The 22,969-nt window shown below is 38.0% G+C and overlaps 1 long non-coding RNA gene across 2 annotated transcripts; it reads left to right on the forward strand.

Annotated features, from left to right (window-relative positions):
• Positions 1 to 5,511: 5,511 nt before the first annotated feature.
• On the forward strand, positions 5,512 to 17,259 carry LOC128630604 (uncharacterized). Of its 2 annotated transcripts, XR_008394868.1 has the most exons (5): positions 5,512 to 6,629; positions 6,769 to 7,539; positions 8,240 to 8,360; positions 8,640 to 8,715; positions 16,825 to 17,259. It is a non-coding gene; the product is annotated as an uncharacterized LOC128630604 (long non-coding RNA). The 2 variants fall into 2 exon arrangements; XR_008394867.1 differs by having other exon boundaries at positions 6,769 to 8,360.
• Positions 17,260 to 22,969: the final 5,710 nt, after the last annotated feature.

Here is a 22,969-nt window from a genome sequence, read left to right on the forward strand (position 1 = left end):
CTGAAGTACTGTACAAGTCCTAAGCATTAGATCACCCCAATTACTCTTGTATGCTCTTTCCATACCATCGTGATCTTTGCCTGACGAAACCATACACGAACATATTTGATATTTGGGTCCTAATTCTAAAATCACCACATACCAAATGCACAACCGTTTTGTCTTGCTGCCATCACAAATAATAATGTTTAAACCTTAAGTAACGTAGTCATGGAGGTTGTATATATTTTTCCACACTACATGAAGTTTTGGGATCCTTATAGACTGTGGAACAGAAATGTACTCAGTGTGTTTCCGCCGTTTTATTTCATATTGGAGTACAGACATTTTCTTTTTTACCATTAAGGATGAAACACTTGTTTCTTTTAAAACATCATCTTTAAATGTTTTTCTACCTCCTAACTAAACCCTCGGACTTAAGACACGATCTTTGGAGTTGTTGATGCCCTGCTCAGGGTTAAACAACGTCGTCTTTACATTACCTTCATTAATAATTTGTCAATCTAACCTCTTGGTTTTTTTTTATTTTTTTTTGGAGCAAAAGTCAGGTCCTCTCTCATTTCAACAGGTCCTCTTGTTGGTGAATACACAGCAATCTTCTAAGGGTATTAGGATTTCTCGGAGCAGACATTGTAACAGATAGTTGCAGAGTTTCTTCTGTGTTTTAACTACAACATCTTAACCATTATTTTAACACTGAGACACACGACTCCCTTTAATTCGTTAACAAACACATTTGTAAGAATTCTGGTCAGCAAAACCATCAAAAGAACACCTGTGTGTGTCTCTCTCTCTCTCTCTCTCTCTCTCTCTCTCTCTCTCTCTCTCTCTCTCTCTCACACCCACCCCCGCACACCCACATGGTCATCAGAGGTCATAAATGTACTGCTGGGACATGGGATGTCAAAGCATAGACAAAAGCTTATGTATTTAGCGAAAGTTCTGTGTAAGTATCCTCGTTGGCGAACCATTTTCTGAAATCTTGTTTATAGTTTAAACAAAATGCACGACTCTTTTAAAACACCATCTTTAAAAAAGGTTTTTTCACCCTTAAATTAACCTGGTTAGAAGGTAGGATATGTAATACATATTTTCATTTTCTTCAGACATATTGTCACTTCAGTCTCCACAACAAATAACACCGATGGTTTTGAGCTTTCTTTCAGTAAAAGAGAACAACATCATACAGCCTTGAAGGACTGTAGAAATGTTTTACACAACACAGTGTTTTTCTCAACAACGTAGCCAATAAATAGTTCAATTATTTCACAAACCTCAGTCTGTTCATTTCTTGACAGAAGGATTACACATAGATCATACACATAGGGAGCTACACATGCATAACATGTCCAAAATTCTAATACATCTACCACATTCAGTCACCAGGTCTAGTATTTTCTGATAGATTAGTTACACAAACTGATATTTACCACAGAAGTAATTTCACAACAAAGATTCACTTAAACCACAAATGTACACATTGGTAGGGATCGTTAAACCCTAAAACACACGACTCACCCCTTAATTTATTAACATATACACACTGTAAGCAGTCTGGTCAGCAAACCCCCAGGAAACACATGACTCTCTCTCTCTCTCTCTCTCTCTCTCTCTAACACACCCCACACACACACGCACGCACACCCACACACCCACATACACACACACTTCAGACACTGTCACCAGAGCTCATAAATGTAAAATTTATACCATCTACAGCACTGTCACCCCGGGAAAACACATGTAGGACAGTGTGTATAGGTCTACAAGACATCGCCCGGAAAATGTGTCTTCTAGTTTAAACAAAACTCTCGATTCTTTTAAGCAGCACTTTAAACATTTTACATCCTAAAGGGTTAGGTTTAGAAGACATGTAATACGCGCATTTCTTATAAAACACCGTCTTTAAAAAGTTTACCTCCTAAAGGGACCTATTTAGAAAGTATGTAAAAAATTATTATTATTATTTATTTAATTTTTTTTTTCTTCGGGTATATCAATGTTCAAGAGTATTTATTTCAGTAAATTTTTATTCAAAGTCATGCCATTTTCTCAAAAGTACAATCAATAAAGTTTAATTTATTTCACAAGCTTACATTCTGCTCATTTTATGTTCACATTCAACCATCATGTATTTTCTAACAGCGGAGCTATACAAAACAAACCCCCACAATCTAAATTTAATGTGTGGTTGCAAGATAAAAATTCTAATTTATTGAATTAATTAAATATTTAAAGTTGTACACATTATTTTGATGAGTTGTGTTGACATAATAATGTGGATAATTACATCATCTTAATATTGTGTGTAATTTCTGTGTTAATTGATTTAAAACAAAATTTACGTTGTAGTACATTTACATTTATTCATTTAACAGAGTGTTAGAGGACCTGTAGACTGAACAAATACTAAGGACATTACAATGTGATTATCATTTCACTTACCATTAAATTCTACTAAAGCAATGAATTTGGGGCATGTTCTCAATTGTGATATGACCAATAGTGGACTCGTGTATAGGCTACACCTGCTAATACATTTGATGGACTATTTTGCACTAGTACACGTAGCTAATGCTAGTCATATTTAGCAGTGTCATTTGAATATCTACTCTTTAGTTTACCGTAGCAGTGGAAAAGAAGGAAAAAGTTTCATTTGACAAATGTGCTCATCTAGAGAGGGCTTTTCATTTGTGCTATAGGAAAGATAAGCATGATTAAATTCCTGCTTATTCATGTAAACCTCAAATACATTGTGTAATCTAATTTCATGTATTGATATATTTTTTATTTTATTTTTTAAAATCTTTTGTCATTCGCACACGTAGCCTTCCAGCTCCACAGGCTTTGGACTGTGGATAGTTCTATGAGATAAAAGTAGTAGACACAGAGTGTTTATTTTTTGTCTATATTGCTCATTTCATTCAGTGCTTTAACGTCTATAAATCCTGCAGAGATGTTACGTATGAGATTTGTAATGTAAATCACTGGATTTTACTTACTATTGTTATACAACTTAAAGGCAGTCATTTTTCCTGGATTAAAAGACTGCATTCTACTGCAGACAATCTAAATGGAAAAACGTAATTTTAAAAATGATTGTCAACTTAACAACTTGTGTTCATAATTATGGTCATTTAGTACATAACACTTAAATTCCTTTTAAATAATGTGAAAATAAAGTGTGTTTGTGTGTGTCATATTTTGTTTGGATGTGTGATACACATGGCCATTCCATGTATGGTAACGTTTCTGTCACGAATGGATGGGATCCCGATTTAACATAACTAGTAATGTTTGTGTCAGGAATGGATGTGATCCAGATTTAACATAACTATATATATTTTATGACCTACCACAGAGTGTTAGAAAGACCATGTGTGCAACGTGTGTGGGGTGGAAAACACATGGCCGTACCAGGTATGGTAACGTTTGTGTCACGAATGGATGTGATCCAGATTTAACAAACTATATATATTTTTATGATCATGACCTTTGATCTAGATATAGAGAGTTAGAATGTGTATCTTTTTGACCTTTGACCTATACCTGTCAAAACTAAGGGTACATTATATACAAACTATCTCTCTCTCATAACTTATTTACCCAAGGTACCTCATAAATGTAATATGTAAATGTAGTGTACTATGTATAAATTATGTTGTGGTTAAATCTCTATGCAGATTTATTTAAAGCTGCTTTTTGACTATGTCCAGTGTTAAAGGGATGTATAAATAAAATTTGATTGAATTTAATAGTTTTTCTATTTGTATATAAAAGCCTGTGCATGGGTCCTCCCCCTCTCGCAGGTCTCACTGTGCACTAAAGTGTGTTTGTTTGTGTATTTGTGTTTCTCTACAGTTCCTCCTGTCATTTCTGTACCTCATGATGAATACACACTCGGTGTTGGCGAGTCTGTCAGTGTGCCATATTCAGCGATTGGACTGCCGGAGCCCGAGCTGTAATGGCACAAATTGGGTGGTTCTGTGAGGGGCGGAGTCAACCTCCTGACCTTCAAGAATGGAACACTGCACATTAAAAATGCACAACTTGAACATGCCCTGATTTTCACGTGCACAGCCCTGAACAGCGAAGGGAGAGCGAGCCATGACATCACAGTGATTCTGCATGGTCAGAACACACACCCACACACACACACACACACACACACACACACACACACAGTGTGTTTCTCTGTAAAACTGCTGAGATATTTTGGTGGTAAATGTTGCTATGTTTTGACTTTTTAAGTCCCGCCCACAATTCCTGTTGGTCAATTTGAAGTGTCCGTCATCTAGGGCTTCCAGAGTCTGCTGCTTTGATCAGCTCAAGGAGTTCCAGAACCCAAAATTGACAGGGAGAAAAATGGAGACCAGAACCTGCGGGGAAAATTTACTGTCCTGAGTACAGGAGAGCTAATCATTGAGAGAACCCATTTCAGCGCACACACACACACACACACACACACACACACACACACACACACACACACACACACACACACACACACACACACACACACACACACACACACACACACACACACACACACACACACACACACACACACACACACACACACACACACACACAAAAAATGTTTGACTCTTGAGTGAATTTGTGATACTAAGCTGTAACTCTTCAGGCTCCCCTTTATCAGCCCTCTGATGCAGGTGTGCTCACCTGTGTGGCCATGAATGCAGCAGGTTCTGCACATCACAAAGTCCATCTGTCTGTTAACATGAGGCCGGAGTTTAAGGAGTCACTGAGCGACATGACACTGAGGGTGGGGCAAAATCTGACCCTCACCTGCCACGCCCACTCAACCCCTCCCCCTGTCATCACCTGGAATGTTAACAATCGTCCCTATACAGATAGGCTTAAAGGGTGTACATACACATATGTCAGTGCACACACACACACCGTCGGCTCTGTTCGAGCTTTAGCATTCATCCATATCACAGGTGAGTTTTAAATACAGGTCTGTTTTACACTCTCTCTTTCACTCTATCTGTGTGTGTGTGTGTGTCTCTCTCTCTTGTTTCATTGTATCACTCTCTGACATGGACAAATAAATGTCCATGTCATCATTGTTAATCACCAGCTTATGTATAAACAAAACACCTTTTTCTCCAAATGTAAAGACTTCTAGTCACTGATGATATATATATATATATATATATATATATATATATATATATACACACACACATATATATATATATATATATATATATATATATATATATATATATATATACACACACATATATATATATATATATGTGTGTGTATATATATATATATATATACACACACATATATATATATATATATATATATATATATATATATATATATATATATATATATATATATATATATATATATATATATATATATACATATATATATATATACACATTAGTGGTTAGCACTTTCGTCTCACACCTCCAGGGTGTCAGGTCCTTCAGGTCCGGGGTTCGATTCCCGCCGGGGCCATGTGTGTACGGAGTTTGCATGTTCTCCCTGTGCTTGGTACATGCATGGTAGGCTGATTGGCATGTTGAGTATGAATGGGTGTGTGTGATTGTGCCCTGCGATGGACTGGCACCCTGTCCAGGGTGTACCCCGCCTTGTGCCCGATGCTTCCTGGGATAGGTTCCAGGTTCCCCGTGACCCTGATAAGGAGTAAGCGGTAGAAGATGGATGGATGGAAGTGTACAACATATTCACACTGAAGTACTGAAGTAATATCTTTACAGAAAATACCTGTTATTTTCATAGTACATTTCGATTAATATACATTTACAGCAGGGTTTTTTTTTCCAAATATGAACACTACAGTTGACAGGTGAACCCCTGCTATCAGTTAGTCAGGTAAAAATAACAACAAACCTCCAGCATAAACACTCCCTTACACTACTTGGGACACACCACAGCGGTTTGTAAAGTTGCCTGCAAGATAATGCTTTGTTTACACTGTTTTAACAGCTGATAGCAGATGCGTGAGACACACATGAGAGACGCGTGAGACACTGGCAGTTATAACAGGTTTGTGTGTGTGTGTGAGATGGTATAGAGAAACAGATTCTTTCAAGGTTTGCCTGCCTCTCTGACACCATGTGGTTTCACACACACACACACATACACACACACACACACACGCGCACACACACACACACGCACTCACACACACACACAGAGGTATAAATGTACAGTATAAAGATTAGGGAAAATTGGCAGGTAAAAGTGGCGAGACTTGCTGAGATCAGATCAGTGAAGTCTAATCCTCTACTGAGGTTGAGTCGTACTCACACAGCCTCAGGAATCTGGTACCTGAGCCACTGATGTGTGAATCTGAGAAAACGATGCTATGAAAGATAATTCAAAGAGAGTAGAAGAGCTCAGGAGGACGAAGGAGAATTAACAAGTAAGGGTTAATGAGTTCCTCTATGTGTGTGTGCGTGTGTGTGTTAATGTGCATGCAGGTCCTTTGCTGAAAGTTGTTGTATCTGCTTTGACTCCGGTGTACTGGACGGCTGTTCATGTATCAGCAGGAATGATGAACGGCTTCACCATCAGCCGCAGGAATTTCAGACAAGAATCCTAACTGGAGTTTCACACAGGTAATTTTTCCAGACAGGGTCAGAATGTATTTACATACACCAGAGACATAAAAATAAATAAACTGTAATAGGACTAAAGCTGTCTCTGTGTGTGTGTGTGTGTGTGTGTGTGTGTGTGTGTGTGTGTGTGTGTGTGTAGGAGAGATCTTAAGAATAACCCATGTGGTGAGAGGTGTGGATGCAGAGGGAGTTTTGCTAGTCGATGTGGTCATTAATGCATTTATTCCTGCAGTGTTTTTATCCCCAGTGCTACATCAGCAGGTCTTAATTTACGCTTCATTAGAACTTCACATTAATCATCGATGCATTAATAACATTAATCAGATGTGTGGAATAAAGATCATCTTGGGTAAAACTCCTTGTTTCTAGGAGTTTGATGAGACGTATGTGCAAGTTGGCTCTGGTCAGATTTACTCCTGGTCTACCCAGAATTCTTTTCAGCAGGGTGTCAGCTCGGTGCTGACTCTGCGCTGTAATCACTCGCTGGAGTTTGATGGATCAGTGAAATGTTTCGCTCCACTACTGAAGCAAATCTGTCAGACATCAGCAGCTCCTACAACATGCTCAACTTCAGGCTGTACTTTCACATCACAGCCACATTATCACTGTCAGGTCATCACAACCATACAACAATACTAATGACAATACTCACATCACAACCATACAACAATACTAATGACTATACTCACAAAGTCCATCAATTTCATCATGGTCATGTTCAGGGCTGAGCAGGAGGAACGACATACACCATGTCTGGAACGTCAGTAAAAGTCCAAAATAATTCTGTAAAAAAGCTTCAGTTTTGCCACATAATTATAAAATAGATCAGGGCATGCGTGTTTTATTTTGTGTAGATGATGAGGGAGAGAAATGCCCAGAAGGATTCTGGATGAAGCATTTTACTGTGCTGGTAAATACTTTTTAATGATTTCTGATCAAATAAATTAAATTATGTTGTCATGTCATGTATTTTAAACTACAACTAAAGTAGCTCATATTGTAGTGTAGGAGAGTTAGGGTTTAGGATTGGGATAACAGTTTAGTGTTTAGGAATGTGATTAAGGTTCAGGATTGGGATTAGGGTTTAGAATTGGGATTAAGGTTTAGGATTGGGATTAGGGTTTAGAATTGGGATTAAGGTTTAGGATTGGGATTAATGTTCAGGGCTTGGGATTAGGGTTTAGAATTGGGATTAATGTTCAGGGCGGACGATTAAGGTTTAAGATTGGGATTAGGGTTTAGAATTGGGATTAATGTTCAGGGCGTACGATTAAGGTTTAGGATTGGGATTAGGTAAGTAGGGTATGATAATTGTCTAGGATTTGCAGATCCTCCTTGTTTATAGTTACATGTGGAACAGCAGTGAAAGAAGTTAGTTCCTGTTCTCACTCACGTTATAGCAACTATATACAGTCATCCCCTCATACGTTGGCACTGCACCATGCAGGAGCATCTCAATTATTTCCAAGCTACGTGCAGATACGACTCTCAAAATAACTGTAGGATACGCACAGCAGATATCTGCCAAAAGCCTATGTACAGTTAAAATCGAGTATAATTAGGGTGTTAGTTTGTGTGTTGATGTGTTTTTATATGATGTTGCGTTTCAGACGAGGATGAGTGTGTGTGTCAGATTCTCTATGTTCTCAGTCCTGCATTAACATCATGGAGGGCTTAGCTGCAGCTGTCCATCAGGATTCACCATCAACACCGAGAGCAACAGCTGTCAAGGTCTCTCTCTCTCTCTCTCTCTCTCTTTCTCACACACACACACACACACACACACACACACACACACACACACACATTCACAAACCTTATAATTGTATGTGTGTGTGAACGCTGGTTCTGAGTCTCAGCCTGCTGCATTGCACATGGCACATTTTGCCAAACAGAAGAATCAGGAACATGCAGTTATGTGGGAAACTCTGATCAAAATAAAAGCGTAAATAATTTTACTTGCCCAGTGGAGTACCTAATGAATTTATCATGTTTGTTCCACAACTGCAGTGTATACATGACTTAAGTGCCTTCCTGATTCGCAGTTCATCACTCCCCTGGCATTTCCAGTTCCTGGAACGTTCAGGTACGTTCAGGCTTTGCTCACGCTGTAATGAGGTGAACATCTCAAGGCTAATTTGTTGATTTATAGTATTAGAGCAGCACTGGTGGTCCGTGCATTGTGGTGAGTTGGCGCCGGAGTTCGTGTTCAGTGATCGTGACATTATCCGGTGGCTGAATGATATGTGTATGTAGATGTCTATGTATATGTACATAATAATAATAATACTTTGTTTTATAAAGTGCCTTTAAAAGCAGCTTCTCAAAGTGCTGTACACAAAATAAGCAGTACACAGAACAATAAATGTAGTGCCTTGTATGTCAACAACATGATCTTAAAATCGACACGGAACCTGACTGGGAGCCAGTGTAAGGTCATCAAAACAGGAGTAATATGGTCACATTTCCTGGTTCCCGTCAGGATGCGGGCAGCAGAGTTTTGAACATATTGCAATTTATTGATTGTGGATTTAGACACTCCGGCTAAAACGGCATTACAGTAATCCAGCCAGGTGACAACAAATGAGTTAATCAGATTTTCAGCTGCAGAGAAGTTTAGCATTGGGCACAGTCTAGCTGTATTTCTGAGGTGAAAAAAGGATGTCTTCACAGTGCTCTGAACAAAAAAATCAAATGTGAGGCTGGTATCAAAAATCACTCCAAGGTTCCTCATTTTACTTTGGGTCTCTAGAACAGAGCTATCAACAAACAAAGACAGTGGAGCCGCTTTGCGAATTTGATGACAGGGAAACTATAAGCACAACTTCAGTTTTCCTGCTGTTCAGGCACAGAAATTTATTATTCATCCATGTTTTTATTTCAGAAATACAATCAGAAAGATAACAAACATCAAGGTTTTCACCAGATTTTGAGTGAATGGAGATTTAGGTATCATCAGCATAAAAGTGATAATTGTGATAAAAAGTGAGGCCGAGCGAATGCAGCAGATGCCTAAGTGGAGATAGATAAATATTGAAAAGTAGAGGGCCTAAAACTGAACCCTGAGGAACCAGTGAGCACAGAGCTAGTGTCAGACCTGTAGCCATGCACAGAAACAAACTGGCAATGGTCAGTAAAATAGGATTTAAACCAGTTTAAAACTGTCCCAGACACACCAAAAACACTTTCAAGGCTGGTAAGGAAAAGACCATGTCTTTCACAATCTCACAATCTTTGAGATGATTTCCTCTGGGTCTTCTATTGCAGCACTCGTATCTATAAGTCACAGAACATGTGAAAGAGCTTTTATTTATTTTATTTATTTATTTATTTATTTTTTTGTGCTGTGTAAATAGAAGGTAAATATACTACAACTCACCTGAAATATCTCCGTCGTAATCACTGTTAGACACGTTTCCCTCAAATTCTGAATATGATACAAACAATGTTATATTCACGTATGAAAGACTTTTACAGCATGAAACATTCACAATTTTATGTTGTGACTTATGTGTGGAACTCAGATTCAAAAGGTCCTGAGTGGTTGTTTCGGGAATCTCATCATCAGAAATAATCACCAAGCTGTCTATAAAACAGTAAAACATACTTTTAATAACTTAACATTCTCATTTTAGACCACTACATAGATCTAAGAGACAAATTTTAATTACCTATACACTAGAAACAGGTGAGCTTAACTCGGTCTTGCACTGTAATATAAATGTAATGAATATTTACAATTTAGATAAAGTATTGTACCAGATTACATAATGACCAGATAAGTATGATGATTTTTGTACTCAGAATGATTAGTTCTAAGTTTATATCAATATCATTGCCTACTGGATAATTACATAAACATTGTATTTCAATTTATATTTAACTATTAATTGATTAAAATACAAATTTTTACCTGCCGAGAAATCCATGGGGTCTGGAAATTCTGTTGAACTTTGCCGATGTTCAAACTTTCGAAGTAGTGAAGAACTGACTCTGGAAATTCGGTCGAACCTTTTCCGATGTTAAAACTTTCGAAGTGCTCGACTTTATAAACAGGTTCGTATGCATTCGAGTGTGTGTGTGTGTGTGGGGGGGTGTGTTTGTGCTCGGGAATGCATCAGAACGGGGGTTTTACGTTGTTGACCTTTTGACCTAGGCCTGACTCGGAGTGCTTCATATTCTACGTGAAAGGAAAAGATCGTGTGTTCCCGGGACCGAGAACTTGAAAAGCAAAACGGTTCCTTTTTCTGCATCGAAAAAAAAAACCCGGCTGTACATCCGTTTGACATTACCCAATATTGAATCTTTTCATGTTCTAACATTTTTCTATTCTTCCCAAAAAAGGGTGAGCTTTTTTCGGCGCGTTAGGACAAACATCAGCCATGTTGTAAGATCGCACACGTTGTTCTAAGTACAGAGTATTATAAAACCTAGAGGGATGCTCGACTTTTATAAGCTGGTTCGTATGCATGCGTTTGTCTGTACATGCACGTGTGTGTGTGTGTGTGTGTGTGTGTGTGTGATATTTTTGTTTGGATGTGGGATACACATGGCCGTACCATGTATGGTAACGTTTCTGTCACGAATGGATGTGATCCAGATTTAACATGACTATACATATTTTTATGACCTACCACAGAGAGTGTTAGAAAAAAAAACATGAGTGTGCAACTTGTGTGTGTGTGTGTGTGTGTGGGGTGGGGGGGGGGGGGGGACACATGGCCGTACCAGGTATGGTCACGATTTGGATGTGAACCAGATTTAACATAACTATATATATTTTTATGACCTACCACAGAGTGTTAGAAAAAACATGAGTGTGCAACATGTGTGTGTGTGTGTGTGTGTGTGTGGGGTGGGGGGGGGGGGGACACATGGCCGTACCAGGTATGGTCACGATTTGGATGTGAACCAGATTTAACATAATTATATATATTTTTATGACCTACCACAGAGAGTTAGATGTACCATGTGTGCAACGTGTGTGGGGCGGAAAAACACACATGGCCGCACCATGTATGGTAACGAATGGATGTGATCCAGATTTAACATAACTATTCATCTTTTTATGATCATGACCTTTGATCTAGATATAGAGAGTTAGAATGTGTATCTTTTTGACCTTTGACCTATACCTGTCAAAACTACGGTTACAATATATACAAAGTATCTCTCTCTCTCTTCACCCTAGCCATATGGAAAAGTACCTCATGTACACAGTTAACTATGGTGGTGGATCTTTAATGTTTTGGGGCTGTTTTTCTGCCAGAGGACCAGGACATATTGTTAGGATACATGGCATCATATCAACAGATATTTAATAAAAACCTGACTGCCTCTGCCGGAAAGATTAAAATGTGCCGTGGTTGGATCTTCCAGCAGGACAGTGATCCAAAACACACATCAAAATCAACACATTTGGTTTACTGACCACAAAATCAAGATCCTGCCATGACCATCCAATGTGTTGACTCTTTCAAGTCATTTAACACTAATGAGCAGTATTAAAAATATTAACATGGATATCTGAGTCTGATAATAAAATTAACTTCTACTTACAGTCAAATTTTGTAGTGTTTAGGACATTTAACACCCTTCCGTCCAAAAAAAACCACAAGGGGGTACAAACTTTTACACTCAACTGTATTTTGGTTGAAATTGCACTAATAGAACAACTGAATTATACTGTACTGTATTATTAAAAAAAACATAGGATCTAATTTACTGTCACTATATAGACTTTAAATGCACTTTACCTGGCTGCTATCACTATAACTGCTATGATCGTATTTGGTATAAGCTAATTTGCTGAATACTCAGTCATAGTGTGTTATGTTTACATTTATACCATTTTTCCATTATTGCACTACCTGTTATATGTTAAAGATTTAACAGACCTGTGTGGACACATTTTTATTATTTTTATATCTATTAAAAAAAACATTCTTAGATTTCAGTGTTTGTTTGTGCTCACATAGTCCTATTGAACACAGCATACCACCATCTAACATACCGCATGGTTATATCTAGAGATATAGAGATAGCTCTTTAACATTTTACACTGGGTCAAAAAAAAGTCAAATCATTTATATTTATATATTTGCACTAGAGCTGCAACAACTAATCGATAAAATGGATAATAATCTATGATGAAAATTATTGTAATGAATCTCATTATGGATTAGATGGCTGCATTACATTACTTCTGTTCAGAAAACATGCTTCGGAGAGTAAATACTAAAGTTGTGTCCCAAATTAAGTACTGTACACTTACACTATGCACTGTATACTCTACTGTCTGTATACTCTACTGTGTGGATTTTAGAAAGGTAATATCATCTCAAATGTATCACTAGCGATATTTTTACTAACTGTAGTATAAGTCACGATGACGCATGACGTCATACGTACGCAAGCATTAGCAGACACTCAGAGTCACCGACACTGACTTTCTCCAGTTTACTCTCTGTCAGCGTTACCTACTATTCCCAACATGACGTCAGTCTCCATCAGATGGAGGAGAAATCATCACGTGACTGAGGAAGAAAATCAGAAATGCAGGGAGCATTTTATATTAAACACAGTGGAGCACAAAGTTATGTTTATATCCACTGTGTGTAAGGGGCAGGGGAAACTGGTGCACGCTGCTTAAAAGGTTTAGTTTAATGTAAGTTTATTGTCATTATATGCTGTATCTGCACGCTTGCAGTGTAAATTCTGTTGTTTATTATAACGGAAGTGATGTGTTAACGAGGCCGCGTTGCGATCACGTGCGGTGTAGACGCGCTGATACAGAGTGTAGCACGATTAAGATCTGTAATGTCTAATTCAAACAAAATTTTATATAATTTATTTTATAGTATTTATGCATTATTTTCATGGCTGCACAAAAAGCACTGAATTGAACTACAGTCCTAATTAATAATATATATTCTTCTCTGTGTGTGTGTGTGTGTGTGTGTGTGTGTGTGTGTGTGTGTGTGTGTTTGAATTGGGTTCTTTTCTGTTTTGGACAAACACTTGTGTAAAGTTTTAGTCTGAAGTTGTCACAATTCGAGGTTGAGCCAGAAGCAGGTGCAGAAAATGACATTTATTGAAGGAAACGTACTAAGAAACGAATACACTATGACAACTGGGAAACACACTGTGGCAAGAAACAAACACTGAGACATAAACAACATGAATCTAAGACTACTTGGCAGAATACTGTGGCAAAACTAAACATAAACTAACAAGATCAAGAAACATGGAACACAGGCGTCTAAGACAACGAAAGACAAGCTAATGGTGCCAACAAGGACTATATATACACATGAGGGCTCATTAACCAAAACATGAATCAGGTGCAGGTGGTCATGTGACAACTAGAGCAGTGCAGTGGCTGATGGGAAGTGGAGTCCAGAGTTTCCTGATATGTGACAGAAGTAACACTCTGTTTGTGGATTTTATTTCAAATAAGAAGAAATGGTACTGAAAGTTTGCCCCGCCCCATCTCATTAATCGAAAAAATAATCGGCCAACTAATCAATTATGAAAATAATGGTTAGTTGCAGCCCTAATAATTATTAATGAATGAATCATCCCCACTCCTTCCTCCAAGTGGATTTACCATATATTGTGTATGAGTATGGTTCATGTAGACCAGTTTACCTCACAGCTCCATGTTCCCTGATTCGATCCTGAGCTCAGGATACTGTTTATGTGGAACTGCAGTTTCTCCCTGCGTCTGTGCAGGATTCCTCCAGGTTTTCTCCCACCACACACAGACCTACTGGTTGGTGGATCTCCTATGCTATCTTGCCCCAGGGTGTGAATGAGTCTGTGATTCTGTGTCTGTGTGTGTGTCCGTGGTCTCCTGTGATGGACTGATGTAAGATATATTCTTGCCTCTTGCCCATTAATCCTGGATAAACTCTGGATCCTCCTCGACCCTGAGCAGGATGAAGTGGTTACTGATGATAAATAAATGAGCAAAGTTGACAAACTGCATCTGCTTTTTACTTGTATCTACTCTATGGGTCAATATCATACACTCATATAATTGTCAAATTATTAGAAATCTATGGCTTCAATATGTGAAGGGGAAAATATTGTTAACATAAAATGATATCTAATTCCTTTAATGCAAATAGGTTGAGTACAAAGCCACCTACTAAGCCACTGCAGTGGAACTTAATGGTGGCCACACAAAATATTGACACTTTGGGCCCAATTTGGACATTTACACTTAGTGGTGTACTCACTTTTGTTGCCAGCAGTTTAGGAATTAATGGCTGTGTGTTGAGTTTGAGGGGACAGCAAATTTACACTGTTACACAAGCTGTACACTCACTACTTTATGTTGTAGCAAAGTGTCATTTCTTCAGTGTTGTAACATGAAAAGATATGATCAAATATTTACAAAAATGTGAGGGGTGTACTCACTTTTGTGAGATACTGTATTTCTCATGGATTCATAGGGGTGCCAATAATTCTTGTGTACCCATGTAGCATTTTTTAAAATAAACCTGTTTGCAATTGTTTATCCATGAGAGCAGAGCATTTTGTGAATTTTTTGAACAAAAGGTTTTGTTCTTTGCTCATATTTACCAAGGGTGCCAATATTAGTGGAGGACACTGTACATGTTGTCACTCTCGGGTGGAAACCTCATATGGAAACACATGGAAACTGTTACTTTTCAGGAAAAAAACCTGTATGTTGTGCAGTGAACTGTTACAGTTGGAAGTGTGGCTGTACATAAAAATTTTTTTAAATGACATTAATGTTAGCTTAAAAAAGCCTTTACAGACTTGGTGTTTACTGATGAAAGAAAACGCTGTATTTATTCAAAGCAACCAGTTCTTTATGTACCTTCGAGATCACTGTTTACGTTCAGCTCTGCTGTGTGGCACATCAATCCTTCAACATGTAGGTGCAGTGGAGTTATGAGGCTTTACCAAAAGTTTTAGAGATTGAGATTTAGTCACAAACACTTTTTAATACTTTTCATTGGTTAAATATTTGTGAAACCCACAGTTAAATGTAAAGGGTGACCAATAGCATTGTTTTATAAAGAACTTAAAGAAGGAAAAATGACCCAATCTGGAGATTCTAGGTTTCCATGTGACAGTGACATTATACAGATGGGTGAGAAATTAAAGGGAAAATTAACAGTGTCTTAATAAACAGTGTTAAGCCACCATGTGTTCCCAGGACAGCTTCAATGTGCCTTGGCATTGATTCTAGAAGTCTCTGGAATTGTACTGCTGGAATGGTACACTATTGTTCCAAAAGATCATCATTTGCTGTCTTGATAATGATGAAGACATCACATAGACATAACACATTGGTCTAAAATCTCCCATAGATGTTCAACTGGGTTGAGGTCAGGTTAGGCCATGACATATCCTTCACATCATTAACCATTCATTGACCCCTTGTGCCCTATGGATGGTGCATTGTCCGTTTGTAACAGGATAGAAATGCTTCATCATAGGAAAAAAGGTGATCATTCAAAACCACTTTATATTGATGTGCAGTGACCATTTCCTTTAAAGGGATAAGTGGACCCAAACCATGCCAGAAAAATGCCCTCACCCCTAACTCCTTTCTTAAGGGTGGTCCTTTAATTTGCCACCTATCTGTACATCAATTATGAAAAACATGGCTTCATTTTTATTCAATAGATATTTATAAATTAATGTGTAAAACTAAATCCAGTGACTGTCCTAAACATCTGGGGACCTTATGCAAAACTTTATGAAGGTGCCCCTGTCACTGTGCCCATATAATAATTTTATTTATTTATTTTTACAAATCGCACAAGATCTGGTCTGTTAGTCACCAGTTCATGTGTGTGTGCATAATGTGTGTACATGTATGTATGAGTTGACAGCAATTTGATTGACAGCAGTGGTTCTTGAGGCACAGTTGTTCAAAATAAGGAGATCTACAATTTGATGTAAAGAATTTGTGTTTGTGGGAAACATCACATGATATAAAATCTACACACAAAACAAAATGTGATGGTGCCTCCCAGTGGCTGTTTGGGTTCAAATTGAGCACAGACCTCTGGGGTCAAGAGTCAAATCGGTCCACTGAGTTTTGTTACGATTGGCCTCTCTAAACCTTGTCTAATCACTGATTATATTAATGTATCATGAATAGATTTATTTATTATAAATATAGAAATTTGCCCCGCTGCTTTGCTTACAGGTGCAGAGAGAACCATGTGTTTGAAATTCAGCTTGGACCTCGTACACACATTGCTGAAGTCTGATACGCTACAGGTTTGTTACCACAGGAATAAGATGCTTTATAAAATAAATCTATATATGTATGAGTTTTTATTTTAATTCTTTTATAGATGAATCTTTAGTTGTTTTGTTTATAAACAAATTTTACAATGATGTCTTTCCTTCCCATCGCTATTGACCAAACTGTTTTTCCACTTATCTTGGTTAAGCCTTAAAGTCATGTCATTTCCATGAATACAGGTTTGTCTTAGTTTTATTCTGCACTTTAATATAACTGGTCACTGCTTTGTTTTTTCTTTTGCAGTCCTGTTGCATTTACAGAGAGGCTCTTTTGTTGACTATTACAAAAATATTAGGCATTATTTTATATTTTCTATGCAGTGTATATATTTAATACAGCATAAATGACTCTACTAACTTCATGATCTATTGAATGCACTTGTTTATGCATTTGTTTCGTGTGTGTGTGTGTGTGTGTGGGAGGAGCTACAGACGAGGGGAGAGAGCTTCACCTCGAAGCTGCAGTATCAGCGGTCAGCCACAGAGAACGTGTTCATGACTTTTCAGCTGGACTGCCCCAAGCTGCTGAAGCTCACGGGACTGCCCGGCCGTCTCATCGTGGCTCTGTTCGAGCACAGCTCAGTGGTGGAGCACGTGAAGAGTCCTGCTGGACAGACCTCCCCTGGTGAGAGTAAATCTGACCATGCAGACCCTAAGCACCAATACTCAAGCAATCACGCACCATTTTGATTGCAACTTGAATATTTATTAAGATGTACAATAGCCTCTTTTTTTAATGGTTATACTCATGAAAGTGTGGACTCATGAAAGGTTAGGGTTGATGTACTGATGTTGCTGGTCATTTAGAATCATGATGTGCCTAAATGTCAGCAAGCGAGGCACGGTTCTGGAAAGTCTGGAGAATGTACGGAATTTTTTTCATGGTGTAGATCAAGATGTGAATTTTTTGCTGTCAAACTCGGAGCACTGAAGCTTTACATTTCCTTATTGTCTGTTCAAATACAGCCTCCGTAAGTAATCTAAGAATCGAATAATTGCTCAAGCCAAAAAAAAAAGTTTCCTATTTCATTGAGAACCATGCAGCCCTTGGTAGAGCTCGACTGCGTCCCTTGCAGGAGCAGCTGAGAACTGTCCGATGTCATTATGCAGCACGAGAGTGACCTCTAGAGGAGAAATAAACACTCATTCTTGTTATTTGAAGTGTTTTTTAATTCATTTTGGACATCTCTATTTTTATTTGTTATTTGGAGTGTGAAGGGAAATTCTCTTATCATGTACTCTTATATTATGAACTGCTATCAAATACCTATGATGAATGTATTCGTTTAATTACCTTGTATTCATTTAATAACCTCTTTAAATAAGCTGATCAACTGCTATCCTTGGTTATATTATGTATTTCCATGTCAACATGACACAGGACTTATTTTGTATTATGACTATGTGCTGTGTGTTTTGTTTAAATCTGTCTGACACCTGGACCAGTAGAAACGCACTGCTTCTTATCAATGTGTATAAATACTTTTGTTTTGCATGAAATAAACCAGAAGTCTCTGTGAACATTCATGTGTGTCAGTGTTTGTGTGTGTGTGTTCATTTGGACTCTCCAGGCCTGAACTCTGCGGTAAACCACACTTTCTAGCTCATAGCAGCACAGAACTAAAAGTTAATAGAAGTAATGGTAGAACAGGCTGATAGGGCTGATGGAGATCTGAAGACATAAATATGAGATTCCTGAGATACTTGGAAATCTAACAGAGTGCTACATTAAATTAACGTTTATTAATAGTTAATATATTATATTTCATTTTAAAATGTGCAGTACATTTTCATGGTCCTTCAGTACTTTATTTTTGTAATAAAGTTCAGGAATATTTTACTTCGAGTGTTTTCATTCAGTATCAGTTTAAAACTTCTGCCCGACTTGGTTACTGGTATCAGTAAAATCCACTATCGGTCGACCCCTAGCCCTAGGGTGCATAACAAAAGGCTGCTTTAAACAGTTTTTAACAACAGCATTTACTCATCACGTGTTTTCTGTGCCACTTTTGTTTGCCTGACCAGACATTCACGCAGTGGCTAAAGAGATTGTACCCATTAACGGTGTTGACCTTCTCAATATCAGTAATATCCTTCTAGAGAAGTGGCTTTGCACACCAGGGCAGACAAATGGCAAGGTAAGAGGTTTTCAAACACACGCAGGAAAACTGGCTGAAAACTGAGGAATAATTCTCAAAGCATCTTATCAAACAAAGCAACTAAATTTAAATTTAAAACCCCCATAAAGGCACAGATTATTGAGCGATTATTAGTACCAGTGTTTGTCACTACAGGACCAGGACTCTGTGACTGATCTTACTGAGGATCCTGATCTCATGAGGTGAACTAAAAACTCCTCCATTATACTTCACAGCTCTTTTTCCCATCAGAGAAAAGTGTTTTCTATGCACATTTCTTTTCTTCTGTTTTTCAGAGTGGTGTATTTGCTGCAGATGCACTCCATGGATATGAGGTATGTCTGCTCAGTCCCATCCTGAGTGCAAAGACAAAGGTAAATTATATAGCTGTTTCTTCAGCATGTATATGATTTCTTCCCATTTTATACAGTATTAGTATAATTTAAAGGGCCAGTGGGTAAAATCAAAGCTCTAAAGTTTACATGTACATTAACACTGTAATTATTATTTATAACTCCTTCATCCTACCTTCCCTCCAAGCCCATATACATGTATACCTGCCTCCTACAATTTCTGATGGACATCAGTTTATCGTCATGTTCATTTGCAACAAACCTTTCATTTACTGGATGAATGAACGTCAGCATTCATTCATACGCCTCGTCCCATATGAGGAAAGTATATCTGGAAAACTAAGCATTACTTATCAGACTTGACACATTATACTGGTGTGTAAAACCTAACACTAACTTTTTTTTAAAGAAAAACAAAGCACACAATGATTTATTACATTAATACTAAATAACGTTATCTGTATATAGTTACACTTCATATAATTTATGTTTGGGCTGCAGCGACTAGTCTGAATAATCAGTACACTTCCTGTAGAAGTCCCTGTAGAAGTTATTACAATAAAAACGATAATGTTCAGAATGAGCACATTAGTCTGTCTTTTTTTGTTGTTGTTGTTGTTCTTTTCTCAGCTGTTGGGAAGATCCGGTCTCAGACTGACCTTTGAACACCGCAGCTGTGCGCTGCTCTGCCTCATTCACCTTGTAGACACCTTGTTATTTTATAATCAATATTTGTCTCTACTGTATGTGTGTATGCTGCGCGTCTAGTAGCAGATTTGTGTTTGAAGTACGAGGTTCTACGCTATCAAGCGATAAGATTTTATTTTGAAAAACACTGGATACTGGTAATATGTGTACAGCAAACAGACTTTTATTTATATCTGCAGAAATATGACCTAAAACATCATCAGATTTTCACACAAGTCCTAAAAGTAGATAAAGAGAACCCAGTTAAACAAATGAGACAAAAAGATTGTACTTGGTCATTTATTTATAAAGGAAAATGATCCAATATTACAAATCTGATAGTGGCAAAAGTATGTGAACATCTAGGATTAGCAGTTAATCTTAAAGTGAAATTAGAGTCAGGTGTCTTCAATCAATGGGATGACGAAGAACAGGGATCTGTAAGAGTCTGATCTTCACAACATATTTGTGGAAGTGTATCATGGCATGAACAAAGGAGATTTCTGAGGACCTCAGAAAAAGGGTTGTTAATGCTGATCAGTCTGGAAAAGGTTACAAAACCATCTCTAAAGAGTCTGGACTCCACCAATACACAGACAGTTAGTTTGTGTACAAACGGAGGAAATTCATGGCCATTGTTACCCTCCCCTGCTGTAGGGTCCAATAAAGATCTCCCCAAAATTGAAGATATGTAATAGACTGCTAGGTCACAAAGGAACCCAGGGTAATTTCTAAGCAGCTAAAGTCCCTCTCACATTGGCTAATATTCATGAGTCTACCATCAGGAGAACACTGAACATCAATGGTGTACATGGCAGGATTGCAAGGAGAAAGCCACTGGTCTCAAAAAGAACAGTGCTGACCTTCCGCAGCGTGCTAAAAATCATGTGGACAAAACAGAAGGATGTTGGAAAAATGTTTTGTGGATGGATGAGACAAAAATAGAATTTTTGGTTTAAATAAGAAGCGTTATGATTGGAGAAAGGAAAACACTGAATTCCAGCACAAGAACCCCACCCCATCTGTGAAACATGCTGGTGGTAGTATCATGGTTTGGGCCTGTTTTGCTGCATCTGGACCAGGACGGCGATTTCTAAAGGCAAATATCAGGATATCTGTCTGTGAACTGAATCTCAAGAGAAAGTGGGTCACCCTGAGCACACATGTCATTCCAAAGAATGATTAAAGAAGAATAAAGTTAATGTTCTGGAATGGCCAAGTCAAAGTCCTGACCTTAATACAGTAGAAATGTTGTGGAAGACCCTGAAGCAAGCAGTTCATGTGAGGAAACCCACCAACATCCCAGAGTTGAAGCTGTTCTGGACTGACAAACGGGATAAAAATCCACCAAGTCGATGTGCAGGACTGATCAACAGTTACCTCAAACGTTTATCTGCAGTTATTACTGCACAAGGAGATCACACCGCTTACTGAAAGCACAGGTGCACATACTTTTACCCCTCACAGATATGTAATACTGGATCATTTTTCTCAATAAATAACTGAGCAAGTATAATATTAATATATATTATTATTGTTATATATTATTATAATATACCAGAGCTTGATGCAGAGTGAGAACTTTCGGCCCCTCATGAAGCATTTGGTGTTAAAGGATCGTTCTGATCAGGTGGAGGAGATGGTTAACTACCTGAACAATCAGATCAGGCAAGTTGTTCCTAAATATCACAGTTTTCACACTGACCTCACAGTTTTTAAGTTAGACTTTGTTCCAGACTGTTATAGCTCATTTAAAAGCAATTAATCACACTACTTTTTGAGAAACAGGATATTTTATGAGATTTTGATTGTGATTTTATTCACAAAAAAACTTGCTTTATAAATGTCTCAGATTTGGCATCATGCATCTCTGAAATTACAACAGTCAGTAGAATATCAATAACATTCTATTTCATGATAATAATAAAACATTAATTCACATCAGTTTCATTTCTATAAATCACTTCTAACAATAAACATTGCTAGAAAGCAGCTTTACAGAAATCCAGAGAGGGCAAGAGTGTGAGGGGGCATGCGAAGGAGAGAGAGTGAGAGAACCCTTGGAGAGAGAGAGACTCCTAGGTGAGACAGAGAGTGAGTGAGAGAGATAGAGAGAGTGAGAGAGAGAGATAGAGTGAGAGAGAGAGAGAGAGAGAGAGAGAACCCTAGGTGAGGGAGAGAAAACCTTTGGAGAGAGAGAGAGAGAGAGAGAGAGAGAGAGAGAGAGAGAGAGAGAGAGAGAGAGAGAACCCTAGATGAGGGAGAGAAAAACTTTGGAGAGAGAGAGAGAGAGAGAGAGAGAATCCTAGATGAGACAGAGAGAGAAAGAGAGAGAATCCTAGTTGAGACGGAGAGTGAAAGAATCCTAGGTGAGACAGAGAGTGAGAGAGAACCCTAGGTTATAGAGAGAAAACCCTTGGAGAGAGGGAGAGAGAGAGAATCCTAGGTGAGACAGAGGGAGAGAGCGAGAAAACCCTTGGATGGACTGGACTTTAAAATATCCTTTAATACCAAAGATTACATTGTTTCCCCCTCATAGACGAATCAATTAAGCATCATCTTTCAGCACATCATATTATCACTAAAAAAAACCTCAAATAAATATGTAACTATTTCCGTTATAATCAACATCACAAATACATTGATTTACACACCATTTCTGTTTAAATGTTTCAAGGTCATTAACATTAACTTGAAGTAAGTATTCAGTTCTTAGTGGTGATCTTATTAAACCCCTGAGGGCTGAGTCAACTTCACTAGGCTTATTGTCACAGTTTCTCTTTACATGTCAGCCAAAAACACCATCGTACACCAAAAACACCGTCCTACACTAAAAACACCATCCTACACCATCCTACACCAAAAA

The sequence above is a fragment of the Ictalurus punctatus genome, unplaced genomic scaffold (genome assembly GCF_001660625.3).
Source record: "Ictalurus punctatus breed USDA103 unplaced genomic scaffold, Coco_2.0 Super-Scaffold_100058, whole genome shotgun sequence".
Taxonomy (NCBI): Eukaryota; Metazoa; Chordata; class Actinopteri; order Siluriformes; family Ictaluridae; genus Ictalurus; species Ictalurus punctatus.